A 21739-nucleotide genomic window follows, 5' to 3' on the forward strand; every position below is an offset into this window, starting at 1 on the left:
TACTTTGAACAATGCAGTACTTTTGTGAGGCTAATTTATAGCGAATACCTTTTTACTGTGCTTAGGGCATCTTAGTATGTGTTGAACTTTAGAACAATGAATACCTGCTCATATTGTGCTGTCCAGAACAAATTTCATTAAACGAGATGTTTAACTGGCTGCAAACTGATGTTTTCTAGTTTCTTTGTTTATGTTGTAGCCAACTCATTCATCGTTAGAAATTCACCACTGCGGTGGGATAATTATTGAAGATGTTACAACTGCTGGGGCTGCGCTGAAAGAAATTTTCCTGTTTAAAAAAAATATCGCTCGCGGTTGGGGGTAGGGGACACTCCCTGCTGCAGACACCGTAGCTGTTTCGCTCGAGGCTGACACCTGAACTGGAAGAGGCCTTCGTCCGAAGTGCTGGTCGAGCTCTGTGCTACTGAGCTTCAGCAATCGTGACAGTCTAGGCTCTTGCAGCAGGGCGTGGCCGATGGCTCATTCTAATCAGCATGCTGGCTTTTCGTTTTCCTTTGTTTCAAATTATTCAGTGTTGCAAAGGATCTGGCATGAATATTGTTAAACGAACGATAAATTAAGCACTAGCCTATTTACAAGGTATATATACAAAAAAATGGCTGTTGCTTAGCTAAGGTTAAGCCCAGGATGCGAAGCATACTAGCCTTTATTTTAACGCGACAGCGTTAAGGAGCTCGTGTCGCAGAAAAGCCGGTGTCGTCGGCGTCGGCTCAGGCGTGCGGCGCTTGCTCAGGCGCACATTTCGTTGTCGCGCCGAACGCTGCGTTGCTCGACGCTCACCGCGTCCGATGCGGGGCGCGTAGTGGCTGCGCCGTAGCAAAGCCCCTTAGAAACAGTCTCTGTAGCACGCCGCAACCTTCGCTTCTCATTCCAACGAGCAGCTCTGTCTCCAGGAGGCATCTCACCTCGTGAGTTGGCGCGAGTTGGAGCCCCGTTTCTCCTCTGTCGTGACGTCACGGTGTCACGTGGTATTGAAGGCGACACCGCCGCACCTGAGGAGCTGGGTTGAGCTCTAGTAATATGCTTCGCATAAAACAACTGCAGTGCTGGCCAGTTTAGCCGACAGCTCCAGACTCAGGAGCAGTTAGTCTTCATCGGGGCACCCGCGCACATTGTACAAAAGAAACACACAATATGCATGTAGCAACTTTTCGAACGTTTATTCCTGAAAGCATTGTGCAATAAGTAAGCGAACAGGGTGAAAGGCAATTTTCAAAATTATTTGTTCACGTCGGCACTTTGTTTATCTCTTTGTGCTTTCTGCACTATAGTGACCACTGAACGTATTGATTTGGCAACAATATAACACACCTGGTATTATTTCGCGTTTCTTTCAACTTTGTGCACTCTTTAGATATTTGTTAGAAACTTGTCTTCACCCAAAATTGGCCTTGATAAGTTTACTATGCCAGCAAGCAACAGGATGACTTTGTCAAACGCAGGAAGGAGCTGAATGGGGTACCTCTGTTGAAGAATTTTGAAGGATTTCACAAGTTAAATGGCTCTTATAACATGTAGTCTTGCTCTTGCAATCGCTTGATTTTTGTTTGCTTCATGTTCTTCAAGCTGTTGCCTTTTCTTTAAAAAAGGGGGCCTGTCCATACTAACCCTGGCCTTGTCGCAAAGGTTCTCTATCAAGAAACCTTTGTCAACCATAACACGGTCGACATATGCCGCGCATTTGATGAGTACATTTCAGTGGGCTGTGAGTTGCCTGTCTGAAGCGCGACCTCCAAACGCTTTCCCAACTAATGTTATCATGCCGCTTGGAGCAACGCCAGTCAACACTTTGTGTACTGGCGTTTGTAGTGGCTGTATGTAAGCAGTCGCGATCTGAAGTCACCTGGTCTTTCAAGGGCCACCTCTGTGCAGTCTAATACAATGCGAGTTTCCTTGTATTCCTTGAAATAAATTATCAAGTTTTCCAGGACTAACTCTTAGCAAGGGAAAAACACCGCCTCTCCAAGTACATTTGCAAGAATTCATATGGCATTCTTAAAAATGTTCGATGCAGTTGTTCTGTCTATGGAAAAAAGAACAGATAAAAAGCTGAAGCTTATGTTGTGGTAGAGTTTCACAAGAACCATCAGCACGGTATCTTCGTCCCTTAATGCAAAACCTCTCGGAATGGATACTCTGCGCAAGGCAGCGAACTGATCAATTATATTCTTCAACAGCTGCAGGCATGACAATCTTGTGAGCACTTTGATGGTGTCGTCTGTCTACCCAACCGCACATGAAAGGAGAGGCTTGGGGCAGCCAATGACCGGGAGATGACTCGCTTGTACAAATGCGTCCCATAGTGTGCCAGCTTGTGCACACACAATCTCGGTGAACTGTTCCAGGATATCATCTTGTGGCACTGTAATTAATGCACAATAGATCTGTCTTTACTGGTATAGTAAACTCGTATGTGTGGAACTATACTTAATGTGTATTCGTTGTGCCAAGTATGCTTTCTTGTCATACCAAATCAGAATGCTAGCTAGCAAAAATAGTAGCCAATTTGGTAATCTCGCAGAAGCGTACCTTCGTACGCAGTCTCCTCAGCAGGATTTTCTTCATGAACAGAGACATGACCTGCACCATACGCCAGGCAGTGAATTACTTCGAAAACGCTAAACCATTGTGCTCGCAGAAGTTATTCAAAGGCTACCACGAGGCACATAATGCCGGAAAAACTCTGGCTCAACATTTAAATTAGTTTTGTCATCCTCTTGGGCACATAATGAGGTATAAATGAAATTTCTAACTCACCTGCAACATCGTCGGCTATGCTTCCTGGCATCCTTGATTGCCTTGAAACAGGGGCTCTCTTTGCTATTACAAAAAAAAAGAAGGAAAAGGGTATTGGGGGGTTGCGCCTTATTGAATACGATTGTTCCACGTGCATTTGGGTACTTTCACCAAACAAAAACAACCGCGAGTGTGCATATAAGCTGTCGGGCAACTGCATAGGATTATGAAAAATTCGGTCGCTGCAAAAATGAAGCAACAGCTTGTGTGGACAAAAATCATCGAAAGAACGCCTGTCAATAGCATCACTAACCCGGTGGCTTGCGAGGCAGCTTTTGCTTGTCAAATCTGCGCTGCGGCAAGTTCAATGTTGGCAGTGCGTCGTGCTTCAGTTTTTTCCGCCCCCCTATAAAAGAGAGAAAAAAATATATCAATATGAGCAGTAGCAATAAATTCGCTCGCGCATGTTCGTTCATCGCTTAATGGACCGTCAGTTGTTGGCTCGCGAAACGACACTGTTTAATCTGTATGAGATCATGCGTACACACTTTCCGTGTTTCGGTGCTCGTATTTACACTTCGAAACACTGAGAACAGTTCCCGTGGCTGAGGAAAGACAACGGAAAACGTGACAACTAGTCACGCTCGGAGACGGTCGTTTAAACGGACTCGCAGCTGAGCGCGAACCTTGCATTCACTGCGCAGGCGGCGCATGAAGGATATAAAATAAATTGCATGCGTGGAGACACGGTTAATTTACTTGCGGAAGCATATGAAAGCAGTGGCAACTCATTACTGGTATCCCAGGCCACGCCGCCACGAACCTTCGCGGACTGCAACGATCTTCACACGCACAGTAACCACACAGGAACTACGCATGCAGCAAACATTAATGCCCAGATTGCCGATTAGGATTCCCAAACGTGATATCATATTTGACTACTCACAACCTTTTTTCGTCAACGAACGCTTCAACGCACCATCGTCGAAATGCTTACTGCACACCATCGCATACTTGGAAGGCGCCTTGCCGTTCCGAAGCCTGACGAGCCATTCTCGGCGACGTGCCACGTCAACGGGATAATAGTGAAAGCTTATCCCTGGCTCTGTGTAATATGTGCTGCAGTGCGGAACCGAAGAAAATCTCACCATGGTAAATGAAGCGTTTCCTGCGGGCACGGAGCACAGAATCGCGAAATGAAAACAGTCGGCCCGTACACTTCCACACACCGCACGGGCGACGCATCCACACTAACGGGGCGACGGTGCTGCCACCTATAGGTCGATCTCGCGGCCAATAGGCGACAACACTTAGTTTGGTTGCTTAGTGTTTCTTTTTCTTTCTTTCTGTTTTTTTCGTTATCTGAACTTAGTAGTATTTGTGTGACTATGAGTCACAGAGGAAGGTGAGCTAATCTTCCAAGAAAACAAAATTTTCTTAGGTATGGTGTGGACTGTTTCACACTCCGAGCTGTATTATATGCATTGACAAGTTGTCTTCGTGCACTGTGCATTCGCAGTGTATGTCCGCGCAGTTTGTTTAGATCTGGTAGAAGAAACTGGTGCATTAGCATTTAGTTTCAGGCAAGGGCATACGTGCAGCTAGTAAGTGTGAAGTCAGGCATGTTTCGTCTGCTGACGCAGAAGACAAAGCCTAGTCCGCTCTGATTGGGTGCAGCCAAACGAGCCAAATGAAGCACACAATGTCGTAGCCTGTCTGGCACCGATTTTACAAATGATAGACAGCACAACATGGCCTGGCGGGTAACCCAGGACCTCGACGTTTGTGCGCAAGCGCGACTAAAAGCGGTGGCGAGAGAGAAAATGTGTGGGCGTTGGTTGCCTGATTATGTGACTGCATAGGTACTATGGAGGAAAATTCATTTTAACTCATTTTGTATGCGTTCGTGCCTAAGAATGCCGGCATTGTGATGGGAGGTTGCGTTTTGTATACGCTCCGAACCTTGCTGCCAGAGTGGTTACCCATTTCAAGCAGTGGGCACTGACACCCCATTTGGGGATCGCTATGTCTTAAGGTACGTCGGACGTATGCGAATCCAAGCATCTGAAGGTACGTCGAACAGAATTTCTCGCACGTGCGGTGCTTGTGCTGAGTCTGTCATGGTGGATCATACCTCTCTCACACCTTACGGCGCTCTAAATTTAAGATAACATCGCTGATTTTCCAGGGGGAGCAGTAGGGCTGTAGTTGAGACCGTGCCTGCACTCATGGAAGAGTATGAGCGCTCGTGCCAGGCTTTTTGTATGCTGCTCTCTGTGACTTCTAAAAAAATTGTTTTTATGTTGGCCTTTAAGTGAAACAAATTTCCCTCTGAAATCACATGCGCAAAAATTGGCAGACGGGAGCGGCGCAGCTGGCGAAACAGTAGCAAAGCAGGTAGGTCAGACGTATCTTTAGCCAGGCACGAGCGAAGATGCAGCTGCAGGAGTGCACACCCGCTTTCTACTACGGCCCCTACTGCCCCTCCGGGAAAATGAGTAATCTTATTGTTGCGATAACAGTTATACGGACCCTCAAAGCGTATTCTTGCAGTCGGCGTCGGCGTCGCCGTGAAGTTCAACATAATGTTCAAGGGCGACAAAACTGTCGTTGCGCGTCTTATCTGTATGTGTGTGTAAAAGCGTGCGAGGGAAGCCGACAATCGCGGCTCAATGGGGTGCGCTTGCACGAAGAAAGCTGAGCGCAAACGCGGCGCGTTCCGTCGCGCGAAAGGCAGTGGGGCGATGGTAGGGAGGAAGGCGGAGCGCGATTGTGCTCGGGCAGCAAGAGCGAATTTTGCAACCGGGCGCAAAGGGAACTGACGATCTAGGCTATATAGCACGTGATTTATATGGAGGAAAGTGGGTGCGCAACACGTGAGGGCGGGGGTGGCTGCTTTGACATTACCAACACACGCACACATACCTGTGTGCGTGTTCTGTTCTTGCCAGCCTTGCGTTGAAGCGGTACAACGCACGAATGTCACATGGCCACAGAACACATGTACAAACGTATAGAAGGGAAACTGTACCTTCCTCAGTGCGACGGTAATAAGAGTAGCGGCGGCGTCGTGAGCTAAACTATACGACCTGGAGATGGCGCTGTACAACAGAAAACTAAAATACAGTTTTCGTGCAATATGGCCGTTTTACCTGGTTCTCGCAGCTGCTTACCGTGCACCCGCTGGCTGGGTTTCTGTGTGGTAACGTAGCGCCTACATATATAAACATATGTAGTATCGACCTCAGTCGAGTTAACTCACATTCTTAACCGATTCTTACAGTCATCGATCACCGGTTCTTGTTTATTACGCCGCAGTGCCCCAGCTGTTACAGCTGTTGCATTTCGTGCAGGACAATTCCAGGTGACATCAAGGCCTCAGCTGTAATAAACACAGGCAACAGCAAATATGGCGTATGCTAGAGAATTATTAACTAGCATTCTGCAAGCAAAACAAGAACTTCTACACGACTACCAGTTCACACAAACAAGCCCCGTTGCCATGCAAGAAATGGTTAGAAATAAGAGAAGCACAAGCGCACTAGAAAGAAGATTTAAGGTACATGACATGCGCTCTGCTACGAAGTATAATAATTTACCTGTCACCACGTGTCACTTTTATGCAGCATCTTTGCGGCTCTACCACGCCTGATAGCTTGGCGGAAAGAACGCAACAGCTTACGGCGCAACATCAGTTGGCTGCCTCCTCTTATACCGGTGTCACACTCCTACCTCTGACCGGGATTGAGCCCGGTGTGCACCGCCATTCCCCACCCCGATTGCCCTCCCTTGCGCAGATTGAGCCAAGAAGCCAATCGCTACCGAGAAATTTAATCCCGACCAGGCTCGATCACGATGAAACGAACGCCATGTGGCATCTGTACTAACTTATTGGTGGCCATTTAATTTTGTGAAAGCAGGTTTTGCACCTATGTAACTTGAACTATCTTGAACTTGAACTATCTCTAATCTTGCCTGCTAAATTTCAATGGACGCGAAATTTGTGAAATCAAGGCAGCTAAAGGAAAACTAAAAAAAAAGATTTCAGGGTGAAAATATTTTGATTGACATACCATTTGTATTTTTTCTACAAAGGCAACTGGCTAGACAGTGCTCAAAAGATGCAAGTAACTGCCAATAATAGCAGAAATTCGTTGCTGCTTGCCACAGACCGCAGACAAATGGGCTATGAAAATTCTCACCTGATTTTGCAAGGTGCTCATTTGACAGCACGGCAAGTGCTGAGAAACCAATAGGGATGGTCTAATTGTTCTTTTTCGTTTGGGCGTCCTAAAGCTGCTACATGCTGAATTGACAACATAAATACAAGAAACAACACTCACCATTTATAGTGCTATGGTACAAAATATACAAACAATAGCAAATCGCATCAGAAAGAAAAACTGGCAAAGAATAAATGAGCGACTCACACTTGGGAGTCCCTTTGATCCCATTCTCGCATGCATATAACAATCGGAATTTAAAAACTAATAAATCACAGACCTGCGGTTTAAAGAGAGTTTTTGCAGGTTTCGCTTTGCAGCAGACTGAGAAGTTCTTGCGTGACTGAGTTTTTGTCTCTAATATTATTATGCCATAGAATCCTGACGTGGAAAAAAATTTGCAGGATCAACTTGTGACACTAAGCACTGCAGAATGGAAAACCTATCACCTTCCCCAGAATGTGAAGCAGTTTTTCCAATAGGTTTTTACAGTGCACACTAGCATCTAATTGGGCAGAAAACATTTTTTCCAATCTTCGTACAAAATTGAAAACTGCTTCTGTGGGTACTGTTAAATTTCCGAGAGTCTTAGTCTGCACCTCCACTGCTTTGAACATTGTGTGAATTTGGCTTGGTGAAGGTAGTTCCTGCCTCTTATTTTTTCAGAGATCATTAACTGTGAACATGGAACCCTTTTCAGAAATGCTTGGACTCGTAACAGGACACATAACATACCACGTTTGATTTCAGCCATCTGATGGTTCTTTGGCGCTCTTAGAAAAGTAACCTGAAAGACTTAAGCTAAAGCTTCAAGTCGCAGTAGAGCTATCTTGGTGAAGTCTTAGCTTCTTTAACTTAATTAAAAGACTGACTTTGTCTGCTTCACAATTAGTGCTACATGAAAAGTTCGATAGTTTTCCAGCAATAACATGCTTTAGACCAGCAAAGATCTGAAATGCCTTGAGAGTCCGATTACAGTCATGCTGCTGCGGAATATTGCTTAAGAGGTTTTCCAAGTGGAATGATTTAGATGGCGCGTGCGGAAAACTTTGAAGTCGAGGAATTCCTTTAGATATGCTCACAACAAGAAAACTGCTTTTATTGTAACCTGCGAATCTGTGTACTTATGTTTGTCCGGGTGCTTTTAACTTCCAAGATTTAATTCATCAGATGCATAAATTTGTGACAGCTATGCGCTCTGTAGAAGCACTGATAGCATAGCTGATTTTTCGCTGTGTAATCTGTACACAAGAACAATTGAACAAATCAAACAATTGAACCATTTTTTTCTATAACCTCCGCAGTGCTCGTGGCTTCTGGTGGAAGGTCATCAAAAATTATAAATGTTTCTATTCCTTCATAGACGCTGTTGTTGAGCACCTGAGCAGCGTAACTAACTTTGATGTTGCCTAATGCACTTTCGTGGATGTGCTTAGGAGTCATTATCGGTAGGTAATTTATATTCAATGTACATTCTGACTCATATAAAGTTTCAATATAGATCCAGGAAGCAGCTTTATTGTTAATAGAGAGACCACGCTTTCTCAGATTGCTCGATTTTTCCTCGCACATTTCAAAAGGTGAGTGGTGTCAAAAATGAAGTTGATCACTTTATCATTGATAAAAAAGGGCTTTTGAGGACTGACATCCAGTGTCCAAACAATAACGCAATTGCTGGTTCCCTGATCGTAAACTAATGTCTTTACAATGAGGCCACATGACTTCAGCGTGGTGATTAGTTGTTTTATTAGGCGTAAAAGGGACTCACAGCAGACAGCATCATCCCCAGTGAAAAAGCTACTGGCTGAATTCATTTTTTGGCTAGTCCCAGCAATCACGCAAGCACTGCAGTGTTGGCTATGCCACCAGTTATTTCCCTTGCATTATCAACATGTCCACGAATGATGTGTTGCTACTGATGCTGCTGCAATGTTCTTTGCAAGAAAATTTGATCCAAGATCACGCAACAAGCTCTGTCCTGCACTTTTCATTTTTTGTTGTTAATTTAAGAAACTCAAGAATATGAGGCAAAACCCCCTGGCTCAATTAAAATGTCTGATAAACATGTTCTTAAAGACATTCCATGTCCTTGAGAACCATGTTCTCAAGGTACCCGTATTCCTTGGAGCTTGTAAAATAAGTATTGAGGGCAAACTGTTTTCAATTTTTTCAATTCAATTCAATTCAGTTTATTTTTCATTGATAATAATTTGTACAAAGGAACTGTTGGGCCTGTAGCCAAAGGCTAGTGTAGGCCCATAGTCATATTTGTAGTAGCAGCTACAATGTCATGCGCTTATCTAGTTTTTTAATGATACAACCTAATACAGTTAGGTGGATACATACAATCAAAAACATTAAAAAAGAAAAACAGTGCATATCAATCAATGGTAATAAAACAGAACTGTCAGGAGAATACATGCACATACACAATGAAAAAACCGCGATAGCATATTATGCTTAGAAGTGACACATTTGCAAGGGTCTGTGTTGAAGTGTTTAGGCTTTCTGAATAGATCCAGCACAGTATGAAACAGGTGGAGAACCAGACTGACAGAAAATCACGTACTTTTTGATAGGTATAGCTTTTTAACAGCTGATAAGAAATTGTTGGCCATTTTTACCTCAAGAGGTACTGTATTCCAAATTTTAGCACCATGAAACTCAAGAAGTCGTTGGCCATACGTGTTACGAGTGATTGGTAGGTTAAAATTTATATTTGTTGCACCCCTTGTATTGCCATTAGGTGTAACAAACAGGCTTGTTGATAATGAGTGATTCCCATGTAAGATATTGTTAATCAAAATGGCAACTTTCATTTCGCATGCCAGAGATAAAGGTAATATACCGAGACGACAGAACAGCATGTCAGTATTATCATGTGGGCTTGTGTATGTCATAATGCGCAAGGCCCTTTTCTGTAACCGAAAAACGGGATCTATGTATGTTTTATATGTGCTAGACCATGATTCAGAACAGTATGTGATGTGACAGTGAAATATCGAAAAGTAAACAACTTTAAGTACGCTAAGGTCAAGATATTCCCTGCATTTTATTAATAAATAGCAAGCCGAAGCTAATTTCGCGCATATACTAGATATATGTGGTCTCCAGTTCATGTTGCAGTCCAATAATACCCCTAAACATTTTATGTGATCGAGTTGTTCTATTGTTCCACCTAGAAGGTGAATTTGCATGCCAATTGTGTCACCCCTGGAATAACGGGAGTTTAATACTATGTATTTTGTCTTATCTCTGTTAAGTGTTAATTTATTACAAGCAAACCAAGCTGATATGTTGGATAACTCGCTGTTTATAGTGTTCTGCAATATTCCAGGAGATTTACCTGAAAATAATAGCGTGGTATCGTCAGCGTACATGATACATTTTGATGACTTTAGTATTGTTGGGAGGTCGTTTACATATAGCGAGAACAGTATGGGCCCCGAAACTGATCCTTGCGGAACTCATGTGACTATAGTAGTATACTGGGAAAGAAAGGAGCCAAATTTTACATATTGTTTTCGACCATTTGGGTAGCTTGAAAAGAGGTCCATTGTAATTTCGCTAAAACCATAAGTTCGTAATTTTTTTAGAAGTATGGAATGACAGACCGTGTAAAATGCTTTCTTTAAATCTAAAAATAATCCTACGGCAATCTAGTTTTTGTGTAGAGCTGTGTATATACTCTGGGTTAATTCTAACACTGCTGATGACGTTGATCGATTGGCTCTAAATCCATGTTGGGAATCTGTTAGAAGCTTGTTTTCGTTTAGGTAGTGCTTCAGTTGTGCCGCGATTACCTTTTAAAATACAGTATTTATTATGCTAAGCACAGAGATAGGCCGATAGCTTCCAGGGTCATTGACGTCACCATTTATATAAATGAGAAACTCTTGCTATCTTTAATATATCAGGGTATGTGCCTCGGATTATACAGTTATTAATTATTTTAGTGAGTACTGGCACAAGAATATCCATATTGTCTTTCAATGCTTTTACAGTAATCCCATCGTGGCCAGTAGCGTTGTATGAAGGCATGCCTGATGTAATTGAGGTTATGGTATGCTCGTCCACTTGATCCAAGGAAAAACATGCATGGATGATGGGGCAATCGACATTGCTTTCAGTAACTGGAATACGCTCCGCTGGTTTTGGGCCAATGCTAGTAAAATACCCATTAAAAGTGCCGGCGCACTTGGCATCGACATGTTGAGAAGCGATTGGTTTTTTATTCGGTTTATCAATTACTGCTTTTATAATTTCCCACATTTTTTTGGTATTGCCTTGTGCTTGTTTTATTAGGAATGCGTTGTATTCTTTTTTCCGCCTCCGGATAACAGCTACCACGTGGTTACGAGATATTCGATAATTTTGCAAATAATAGGTGTTATCTCTATGTTATTTCCATTTTTGGTACCACCAGTCCTTTTCTTTTATTGCTGTAAGTATGGTGTTATTCATCCACGGGCACAAAGGTTCCTCGCATTTTTTGTCTATATGTGGTACTCTGAGATATCATGTGGGCTAATGCATTTGTAAAGTTTGCGCATTCGATATGAGCGTCACTGCTAAAATCATCTTGAAATTCCTTTTCTTTAATTTTTTGTCGCAGTATTTTGTAATTAATCCTGCGATTTGCCAAGATAGTCTTTTTTGCAATGGTATTATTTGTGCTGTGTAATAACACAAAAATAGGGCAGTGGTCCGTGAGACTTGTATCGTGTACGCCAGAATGTATGTTATCACTGTTACACAATACATGGTCTATAGTTGTAGATGCACTTGGTGACAATCTAGTAGGTTCTTGGATTGTATTTTTGAAGTTGTATGAATCCAGTAGGTGCGTGTATTCACAATTCGTGTCTTTGCTGATATCAATGTTAAAGTCGCCAACAATAGTGATGGTACCATAGCTCTTACTGCTTAGGGTGGAAAGGATAGATTCCAACGATTGATAAAAAACGGGCAGACTCGAGTTTGGTGGCCGGTATATTGTACCAACAACTATGCGTGAATCTAAAAGAACAAAGAGAGATTCAACCGTATTGTTACTTATTTCAGTATTGGTGATTATCCTAAAGGGTACTGTCTGCGTGATTAGTAGAGCCACTCCACCACCACGAGATACTGTATTCCTGGGATTGCTTACAACACTGTATCCCGGAATGGAGATGTGCTCGCCTTCTTTTAACCAAGTTTCCGTTAAGCCAATTACATCAAAGGTAAAATTATGCTGTGCCAAAAAGGAACACAATGTATCTTTGTTTCTTCGAAAACTTCGAATGTTACAGTGAAGTATCGATATAACCTGGGTTTTGTGGAATTCCCGTTCAACATCACGGATTGAGAACACCATGATTGGTGTGGCAAACAAGATTAGCACTAGAGGCTCTAAACTACCTTTTTCAGGTCGTCTTCAGAAATGATGTGCAAGACACGAGAATTCTCGGTTTTCCGCATTAGAATTTTGGCCTGCGATACCCATACATACTTCCAATTTTTCTCTCTTCTCGCTTGGCGAGCTTTTGCGAGAACTCCTGGCAGAGGTGTTCATTAATGAATATGGGCTCATTCTTCTGGAAGCCAAGGGCTGATGTAGACAATCTCTCTTTCTTGGTATTCTTTAACATTTTGTCTCGGACTGCAGTGGATGTAAACCTTACCAAAATATTCTGTTGAGCCTTGTTTTTGGTCGGAACTCGATGCACTACATCGTTATCTTCGGTACGAAGTTCCATCTTCAAGCAAGTCGCTATGTTTCGCATCATGTCTGGCAGCGATTCGTCTGCCGACACTGGAACATTTCTTATTTCAAGTTCTTTCGACGACTGTATTGCTTGAGCTCGATTATTTCCTGTCGCATTTCCCTCACTTCCCCCTGCAACTGGTGCACATCGCCAATATTACTAGCCTGATGGTGTTTCACTTCTGATAGTTCGCGGTGCACGTTGTGCACGTCAGTCCTTAGTTGCTCAAATGTCCTATTCATTACATCCATGGATGTCTTGATGTCCTGCATGTCCCTCTGGGACTGTTTGTTGTCTGCTACTAAGCTTCTTATGTCAGCTCTGATGCTTGTTGTGATACTTTCCAGCTTTGAGGTTATGTCAAGCAAGACTTCAGCTAGTTCTTTATTGGTACCCGGCGGTTGGTCCGCAAGAGCCTGTCCAAATGATTTCAGCGGATTTTCACCCATTACAATTTTCCTACAACAGAGCAACAATGCAGAGCGATCCAGCAGCTATATTTTGAACTCGAGATGAACGTTTGAACGCTTACGTACCTGCAAAGATGCAAGGTCCGGGTTTAGTACAGGGCAGGTGCTACTTGCTGCATGGATCGCTCTGAAGTGATGGCGGCTCCATCCAGACAGGGCTCTTATACCAAAGCCAAGGTGCGTCGTTTGCCAGAATAGCCGCTGCGCGCACCAGCTGCTGTGGTGACAGCGCGATCAGCCATTCGGGCGATAGGTCCGTCGTAGGCCACCAGTTAAGTCACCCTCTTCTTAAGCAATCTTTCGTAGATATGCCTCACAGCTGCGCCATCAGAAGAGGATTCAGCAGGCACGGCGACGCTAGATCCGTGTTGATCCGCTCAGTGGGAAATGCTGCAAAGATGCAAGGTCCGGGTTTAGTACAGGGCAGGTGCTACTTGCTGCCTGGATCACTCTGAAGTGATTCTGAAAATTCCATGGGCCATCGCCTCCCATGTTTTTTCAATGGCTGCAGATGTATTTGCCCTCTCCGTATATCTAAGTAATCTATGATAATATACCTTGTTGTCTCACGCAGAAGCTAAGCACGGAAGGCAATTGTTCACGTGGGCTTCTTTAGCCTTGCAAGAACTTGACGGAGGCGGGAATGCTCGTCACGATGGCGCTGCTGCATTTTGAAAGAACCCGAAGTCAACGCCTTCCGGGTATTTGTCTTAACTCGAGGTGTCATTTGAGAATTAAATGAAGCAGCATTATTACTCGAAAATTGTTATGTTGGAAGTTTAAAAGTATGACATTCTGCGACGCTTCTGTGAAACACATCAATAAATTTTGTACAATATGCATACAAATATTTCTGTAGTAACATTTATGTTTATCCACCGCAAACACCACAACTTTATTCTTATGCAACTTTTATATTACGTGCTACACAGTTCATATGTTACCTGGCCCTTGCACCACTAACCCACACACATTCATTCAGTTGATGAGGTACGTCAAAATGAACTTTTCAGAAAACGAATGCGGTGTTTGCCTGACACGAGCATGAGGGAATTGCATGATGCTTGTAAAGAAAAGATTGTACTTCTTGTGTCGCAATCGTACATACGCATTCTAGAATATTGGCGAAAGTTGGGTATTCACCAATTAACACACATGAAACAATTAGATAAAAAGGAAATTAGGCATATGTAAGAATATGTTGGATATAATATGATATTTCATTTACAGATCCATCCACCAACATAAAATGTTTACATTTTACGCATGTATTTTTGTTTTTGTTGTGCAAAACGAAGGTGCACAAACTGGCACTATTTTGTCTGCAGCCACATGAAACTTACAAGGAAAACAAAGTAATGCTTTGTTTTAAAAAAGGAAGGTCAGGCGGATCCAATTTTGTTGCTCTTCTCCCAAAGAGGTTTGATCTTGGGGTGTTGATGGTTGCGAATACATTTCAGAGTGCACTGAAAGAGAGCGGTGCATCTCATTACAAAAACGCTCGAGCAGGCGCACAGACATTGATTTATATTCTTGGGAAGCACCAACTTACTGGTCAAAAGGTTTGATGCCAAGGCGGGGATTTGCTGGTGCTCTAAAAAGACCGCAATACACTCAGTTGCACATGTGCTTGAGAATCAAGGCATCACACAAAATACAGTGTTTCGAGCAAGTAGCGAATGCAACTTCCCAACCGCAGCAACAGGTGCCACAAGTGGTGGTGTGTACGACTGTGAGATAGATCTGGCTCCTTGTCCTGACTTCTGGTGTGCCTTGAAATGATTAGTTGTGCTATGTTATGAATGCTCTTTGTGAATTGTATTTTCAAGCTGTTTTGTGTAAGCACATGTGCTGCAGGTGACTGTGAGGTGTTCGGAGACGCTGGCAGACTGCGATGCACTGGTGATTCTCATGAGAAATCCAGATATAAGGCGTCCAGTAAAATATAATAACAAGTTTCATGTTGACAGAATGTACACAAAGGGTGATTTTGTTAAACAGTGCACTGCATGCTATCACTATATAAAGCTTGCTCAACCATAGCATCTCTGGTCTTGTAGTGCTGACCATGGTAAATGAAGAGAAGGACAAAAGTTTATTACACAATTGTACATGTAGGAGCTCAGATATTGCAGTAGCCAAGGAATTGTATGATAAAATTATTTCAGGCAGTAGAGACTTACTATCTGCCGCAGTAGAAGTCTCGAGCCTTGATTTGAAGGAGCATGGTGTTCTATTCTAGGCAGTGGTCTTGCCTCATCTCGGCTTCCCTTGAATTTAGAGAATGAGGGATTTAATGAAGTAATTGCTTATACGAAAATGACAGTACAACACACCTGTCACAACACACATGTTGTACATGGTCTCGGTAAGCAATGCATCTAGATAGGCTGGAAGGCTTGAGAACATGTGCAGCACTGTGGAGCATAGTGTGCACGCTTGTATGTCACACGTAATACGCTCAAATGTAAGAGCTCTGGTAAATCTTTTGCTTTAAGTCGCAAAACAAAATAAAGTTTGCCTTCTTGTAGCGGAAGCTGTCGTGAGTGTGCAAAATATTTTGCAAGCAAATGGTCATAGCACTAGCCAGTGTGTTACATTATTTCGCGCAATGAAAAATTTCTTATCAGACCCCAGTAGTGCTGGTTAGGAGGAACTGTGGCGTTGGAGCAGCTATACAAACAGCAGTGAAGAAAAATATTTGGAGGAAGTACAATTAGGTTGCAACAGCCTGAAAACTGCACACTTACCTAGTGTAGACTGTGGCTTGTTGTACGTATGATCACAATACACACGAGGTAGCAAACGTCCTGAATATAAAGAAAAAAACACTATTATTAAAAATTAACCATGCCCCATAGCAGTGACCACTCAGCATATTGCAATGAACCGTAACATAGCGGTGGTGAATTAGGGAAGCACTAAAAACAGCAGTGAACTAAAATACTTCGAGGGACCAGAAATAAGTTGGAACAACCTGAAAACTGAAGAGATACCTAATGCAAGCTGTGGTTCGCTCTGCATATCGTTACCATACACAGCAGGTACCAACCAGCCTGTATCAATAAAACAATAACCTTAAATAAAGATCGACCTTGCTGCACAGCAATGACATCTCAACATATTAGGATGGTGGACATACCGTTGGGCGACAAACACGTCTCTAATGCGGCAACTGCTGATGTGACAGACTCTGGGGATTGCTCTGAAGGGAGGGCAGGAATGACTGCTACAAAAGTAAGCAAATGTTAAATACTGTGCATATTGTACCATCATAGTTCCGCTATATGTCGCAAATCAGCAGATCTTTCTTGAATACAAGGGTGACCGCGTGGAGTGTAATGAGTCATCATCATCATCATCAGCCTGGTTACACCCACTGCCGGGCAAAGACCTCTCCCATATCTCTCCAATTACCCTGGTAGTGTACTAGTTCTGGCCATGTCGTCCCTGTAAACTTCTTAATCTCATCCCTACACCTAACTTTCTGCCACCCCCTGCTACGCTTCCCTCGCCTTGGAATCTAGTCCGTAGCCCTTAATGACGACCGGTGATCTTCCCTCCTCAGTACCTGTCCTGCCCACGCCCATTTCTTTTTCTCGATTTGCAGATAGATGTCATTAAGTCGCGTTTGTTCCCACACCCAATCTCCTCTTTTCTTATCCCTTAACGTTACCCCCATCATTCTTCTTTCCATAGCTCGTTGCGTCGTCCTCAATTTAAGTAGAACCTTTTCGTAAGCCTCCAGGCTTCTGCCCTGTACGTGAGTACTGGTAAGAGACAGCTGTTACACACTTTTATCTTCAGGGATAATGGCAACCTGCTCTTCAGGATGTGAGAATGCCTGCCAAACGCACCCCAGCTCATTCTGATTCTTCTGATTATTTCAGTCTCATGATGTGGATCCGTGGTCACAACCTGCCCTACGTAGATGTATTCTCTTACCAGTTCCAGTGTCTCGCTACCTATCGCAAACTGCTGTTCTCTTCCGAGACTGTTAAACATTACTTCAGTTCTGTTCAGATTAATTTTTGACCCTGTCTTCTGCTTTGCCTCCCCAGGTAAGTGAGCATGCATAGCACTCGGTCTCCTGAGTTACTAAGCAAGGCAATATCATCAGCGAATCGCAACTTACTACGGTATTCTCCATTAACTCTTATCCCCAATTCTTCTCAATCCAGGTCTCTGAATACCTTCTGTAAACACGCTGTGAATAGCATTGGAGAGATCGTATTTCCCTGCCTGACGCCTTTCTTTGTCGGAATTTTGTTGCTTTCTTTATGGAGGACTACGGTGGCTGTGGAGCCGCTATACATATCTTTCAGTATTTTTACATAGGGCTCATCTACACCCTGATTCCATAATCCCTCCAAGATGGCTGTGGTTTCGACTGAATCAAATGCTTTCTCGTAATCAATGAAAGCTATATGTAAGGGTTGGTTACATTCCATACATTTCTCTATCACCTGATTGATAGTGTGAATATGGTCTATTGTTGAGTAGCCTTTACGGAATGCTTTTGGTTGACAGAAGTTTATGGTGTTCCTGATTCTATTTGCGAGTACCCTAGTAAATACTTTGTAGGCAACGGACAGTAAGCTCAGAACAGTTCTCGGGCAGCTAGGAGCTATGCATCGTTTAACTTGGAGTGTGCAAAATGGTAGTCAAGCAAGGGCTTTTTTCTCCTAAGAGAGTACATCCAACAAAGGAAGCTATCATTCAAATTATACGAATATCGAAGAGTCGCAGGCAACCACCTACTGGCAACTCATGTGTCAACTTAAACCCTGCTGAACACTGTTCAAAAGCACCCACAATGTTTTTAACAGCAAAGCCGCTCCCTCCAGCACAATAGGAACGTCATAGACACAACCTGTGCACGCCCAGTAGACGTGCAATACTGCCTGCTCCAGTGGTCGCCCTGCTGCTGGGGATAGCTGCGTACACGGGGTTTCCCACTGCCTAGAGAAAGGTGGCGAACAAGATTGTTGTAGATATATTTTCAACGCCACTAAGGCTCGCAAAAATGTGCAGCTTGGTAAACAATGCCGGGAGGCAAGGTACATGCACTAAGGACCAGGTCACCCACTTTGTTAACTGCAGTGTAGTGCTTGTATAGAAGATAACACTTCCCTGTGGAACGGGCTATATTGAACAAAGAGGTGCCAGAATGAGCTGCTTGGGGAGTACCGGAACGCTGTAAATGCTGTCACAGGCGCTGGCCACTTGGCAGACTACTGCCTAAGATGTACCCATTTATGCTCACCGTGTCTTCATAACCCGCGAGTGCTCAGTCGGTTCGCCAGGCAGTTAAAAAGGGAAATGTTTAAGGTGTTTTGCATTTCAAAACCTACTAAGGAATGTGTAAGCACTAGATCACTGGTACTTGCTGATAAAGAAGTGTTCTCCCCTCAGAAGAACCTGGTGAATGCTTTGTAGTGGCTTCTTGTAGGTGCTTATCAGCTTCTACGTGCATTTGGCTGTCCTCTACATGACATTCGTTTATGCATCTGTGTGCACATTAATTCAGCATGCGGTGGCTTCTTTGCATGGTTCTTCAGAATAAGGCTTGTCAGTTGAAGTGTACCAATTTGGCTTGTCCGATTTTTTCCCATTAGCCTTGTTCGTGCCATTACCTATGTCACAGGAGTTCTGTCAACGCCAACTGGCCCCACCTTCTTCATTATTTTAGAATTATTTCTCCCATGTTCCCAGAACAAAAATTTGGAGGACGCTTAAGCTTCGCCTTCAAGAGTGGGACGCGATAGCGTCCCCGTCGACCCGCCAAGGGGTATAAGACAATGCGCTACGGCACAGCGATCACTTACGATGCGCCCCGCATCGGACTTAGCGCCCACCTATCACGCGGTGAGCGTCGAGCAACGCAGCGTTCGGCGCGGCAACGAAACGTGCGCCTGAGCGAACGGAACGAACCAAAGAACTCGGTGTCTCGGAGGGGAAACGATCTACGCCAGCCAAACGTCGTGATCGGCACGGGCAGAGAGATAGATAGTAATCTAAACCGGGAGCACGGCGAAGCGTCGTCAGGGGAGAGGGAGTCCCGCGACGCGCCTGGCAGCGGTCCCAATGCGCGCGCGGCGCGCCTCCTGTCGGGGCAGCGCCGTACATTGAGAGGAGGGGGTCTTCTGTGTTTGCCGCAAGATGGCTCTGCGTGTGCGGAAAGCGCAGAAGAAATGCAGCGGAAACGCACTTCGCAACTCGTGTAATTGTGACTTCTGTACGTTACATGTTCATAATTACCGATATACACCGCAGTATAACTTTCCACGGCTCGTTTCGAAGGCAACACCGCATTCACTAGAGGCGCGTTTGCACCGCTTGGAAGCATCGAACTCGTCGCTGAGTGGTAGCGTCTCCGTCTCACACTCCGGAGACCCTGGTTCGATTCCCACCGGGCCAATCTTGGAAGTTGCTTTTTATTTATGAAGCGCCTGCCGTGATTTATCGCTCACGGTCAACGCCGCAAACGCCGACACCGACGCCGACGACACCGGCTTTTATGCGACACGAGCTCCTTAACGCTATCGCGTTAATAGCCACGAGCTTGAATTGCATGAAATGAAACATGTAGGTCAGTATTCACTGTTTTTTACGTACTACAGTAGTAAGGAGGTTTCTAGTAAGCTTGCTAATTTTTTTTTCTTTTTTTTGTATTCTTCTAAAGCTATCTCCATTCATGGAAGTAGGCATTGATGCAGAGTCTGTGTTACGTTGCATCTATTTTGACTTTCAGTTCAGTTTATTAATGCACGATCATTAAAGAACCAAGCAATTTTCCACATGCAAGATTGCCACCTTGCTGTTTCTAAAGTATTTGCTGGTTATCGCTATGTTGATCATCAAATGACTGACTTCAACAGCACCACACAGAACATCTGCTTGGTAGTAGTGTGGTTTGATTAGTGATAATCTGCCAACATGCTCTAATTCTCCAGCTCTCAAGGGTCAATTCTATTACAATGGGTCATTTTCCACGTATTTGGTCACCACAGCAGGTAGTTTTCTATTTATGCTGCTTGGTGCTATTCAGGTGAGAATATGTTCAACCAGCAAGTTAAAATGGTAATACTGTCATAAGATTTCGCTTACTGGGCAAATGAATTGAAAGCATTATACGTAATCCGAAAAGTATTTTTCACTTAATACTAGTGGGAATAACAAGCATCATAGGCACTGCATCTCTCATGGTTTGATGTTAGTATGTAGGTATATCTGCTAAGGGTAGCTTGTGCATATATTTTCCCCATATTAGCTCTTGAGGACAAGATTTACACAGGTTGAGGGAAGGGTGAGCATACAGCATGAACAGTGATAACGACTAACTATTTTGATGGAAGGAACATAAAAATAACACTGGATGTGTGCTTATATTGTGCACAAGTTCCTTTAGAGGAAAATGTGAGCTGTATTACAAAGGCAAGAAATCACAATAAACAGTATTTGTGTAAGAAAAAGGAAAATTTCTTATAGGTAACAAGGTAAAATGTTAAAAGGTAAAAAAGTAAAGGTAGAAAGGTAAAGTTTCAAAATATTTTTGTAGTCTGCTTTGCAAAGCTGCGCATGACACGTGTGCCTTCAAAGTCAGGCTTGCACGAGCACCGCTTCCCGCGATCTGCCAAATGCCCACCCCCTGTCAATGACCTAGCAGTAATGGGGTGCTCTCTCAAAGTTTCATTGATGCATCGGCGTGTGTAGCTCACAAAACATTTCCCACATGAAAGTGGCATCCTGTACACCACACTCACTCTGCACTTCTCGAAACATCTAGTGTCCTTTGATGAGCAGTCTGCCTTGGTAGCATTATTCACGATATTGGACATACGTGCCAAAAAAAATGACCAGGATGCCGCATTTGCCAGCCACTTTTTTGAGGCGTTGGGTCAGGTCATGAATGTATGGCGCAACGACAGGCCATGCCTTTTTTGTTTCAAGGTCATTGTGGCATGTCCGGCATTCCCAATTTACTTCTTTAATCGGGATTTCTGCTATAGAATTCCACAATCCTGTTGGAAAGCCAGCACTGTGCGTAACACTTGGAGCTGAAGGCTGCATGCAACCTGATGGTCATAAAACGTTTTTAGAGTAGTGTGCGTGCAGCATTTTGCAATACCTGTTTTCACAATCTTGGAATGAGCTAAACTGGAGCTAAGGACTGACTTTCGCACCGGAGATGGCATGGATAGCACATCTGACCGTCTAGAAAAACGATATGGACATAACCTGAAGGCACCCATCTTCAGGTAACTCAGACGTGAATCAGACTCTTTTGCGACAAAAAATCAAAAGCACCAAACACTTGGTTCGGAAGCCCTTCAGAATACTCAGGCCGCGCATCCTTTAGGATAACTCAGCAATAATCAAAATATTTCAAAATATGTGAAATGTATGGTGCGCATGCTTTGTCAAGGCAAGTGCAATATATTCGTCACAAGATAATTAGAACAGATCACTTAAACAGGAACCAACACATGATCCAATACAAATTTCCTCCTTTTGAAGGACGGTCTTTTGATTACAA

At 43.7% G+C, this 21739-nt stretch overlaps 3 long non-coding RNA genes across 4 annotated transcripts in view; 1 reads left to right on the forward strand and 2 right to left on the reverse strand.

Moving 5' to 3' along the window:
* Window positions 1-1216: 1216 nt before the first annotated feature.
* LOC135916082 (uncharacterized) lies at window positions 1217-15157 on the reverse strand. 2 transcript variants are annotated; one of them, XR_010568842.2, is made up of 7 exons: window positions 14753-15157; window positions 14544-14666; window positions 13267-13590; window positions 3071-3163; window positions 2779-2841; window positions 2551-2601; window positions 1217-2383 (listed from the first exon to the last, which is right to left on the reverse strand). It is a non-coding gene; the product is annotated as an uncharacterized lncRNA (long non-coding RNA). The 2 variants fall into 2 exon arrangements; XR_010568841.1 differs by lacking the exons at window positions 13267-13590; window positions 14544-14666; window positions 14753-15157 and adding an exon at window positions 3906-3990.
* LOC135916081 (uncharacterized) overlaps window positions 4535-21739 on the forward strand; it is a 28999-nt gene continuing 11794 nt past the window's right edge. The window contains exon 1 of the long non-coding RNA XR_010568840.1: window positions 4535-4827. This is a non-coding gene — a long non-coding RNA (uncharacterized lncRNA). The remainder of the gene's footprint in view (window positions 4828-21739) is intronic.
* Window positions 15384-21739, reverse strand: part of LOC135916083 (uncharacterized) — a 30399-nt gene continuing 24043 nt past the window's right edge. The window contains exons 2-3 of the long non-coding RNA XR_010568843.1: window positions 15951-16010; window positions 15384-15470 (exon numbers count right to left, since the gene is read on the reverse strand). This is a non-coding gene — a long non-coding RNA (uncharacterized lncRNA). The remainder of the gene's footprint in view (window positions 15471-15950; window positions 16011-21739) is intronic.

Source organism: Dermacentor albipictus, chromosome 7 (assembly GCF_038994185.2).
Source record: "Dermacentor albipictus isolate Rhodes 1998 colony chromosome 7, USDA_Dalb.pri_finalv2, whole genome shotgun sequence".
Taxonomy (NCBI): domain Eukaryota; kingdom Metazoa; phylum Arthropoda; class Arachnida; order Ixodida; family Ixodidae; genus Dermacentor; species Dermacentor albipictus.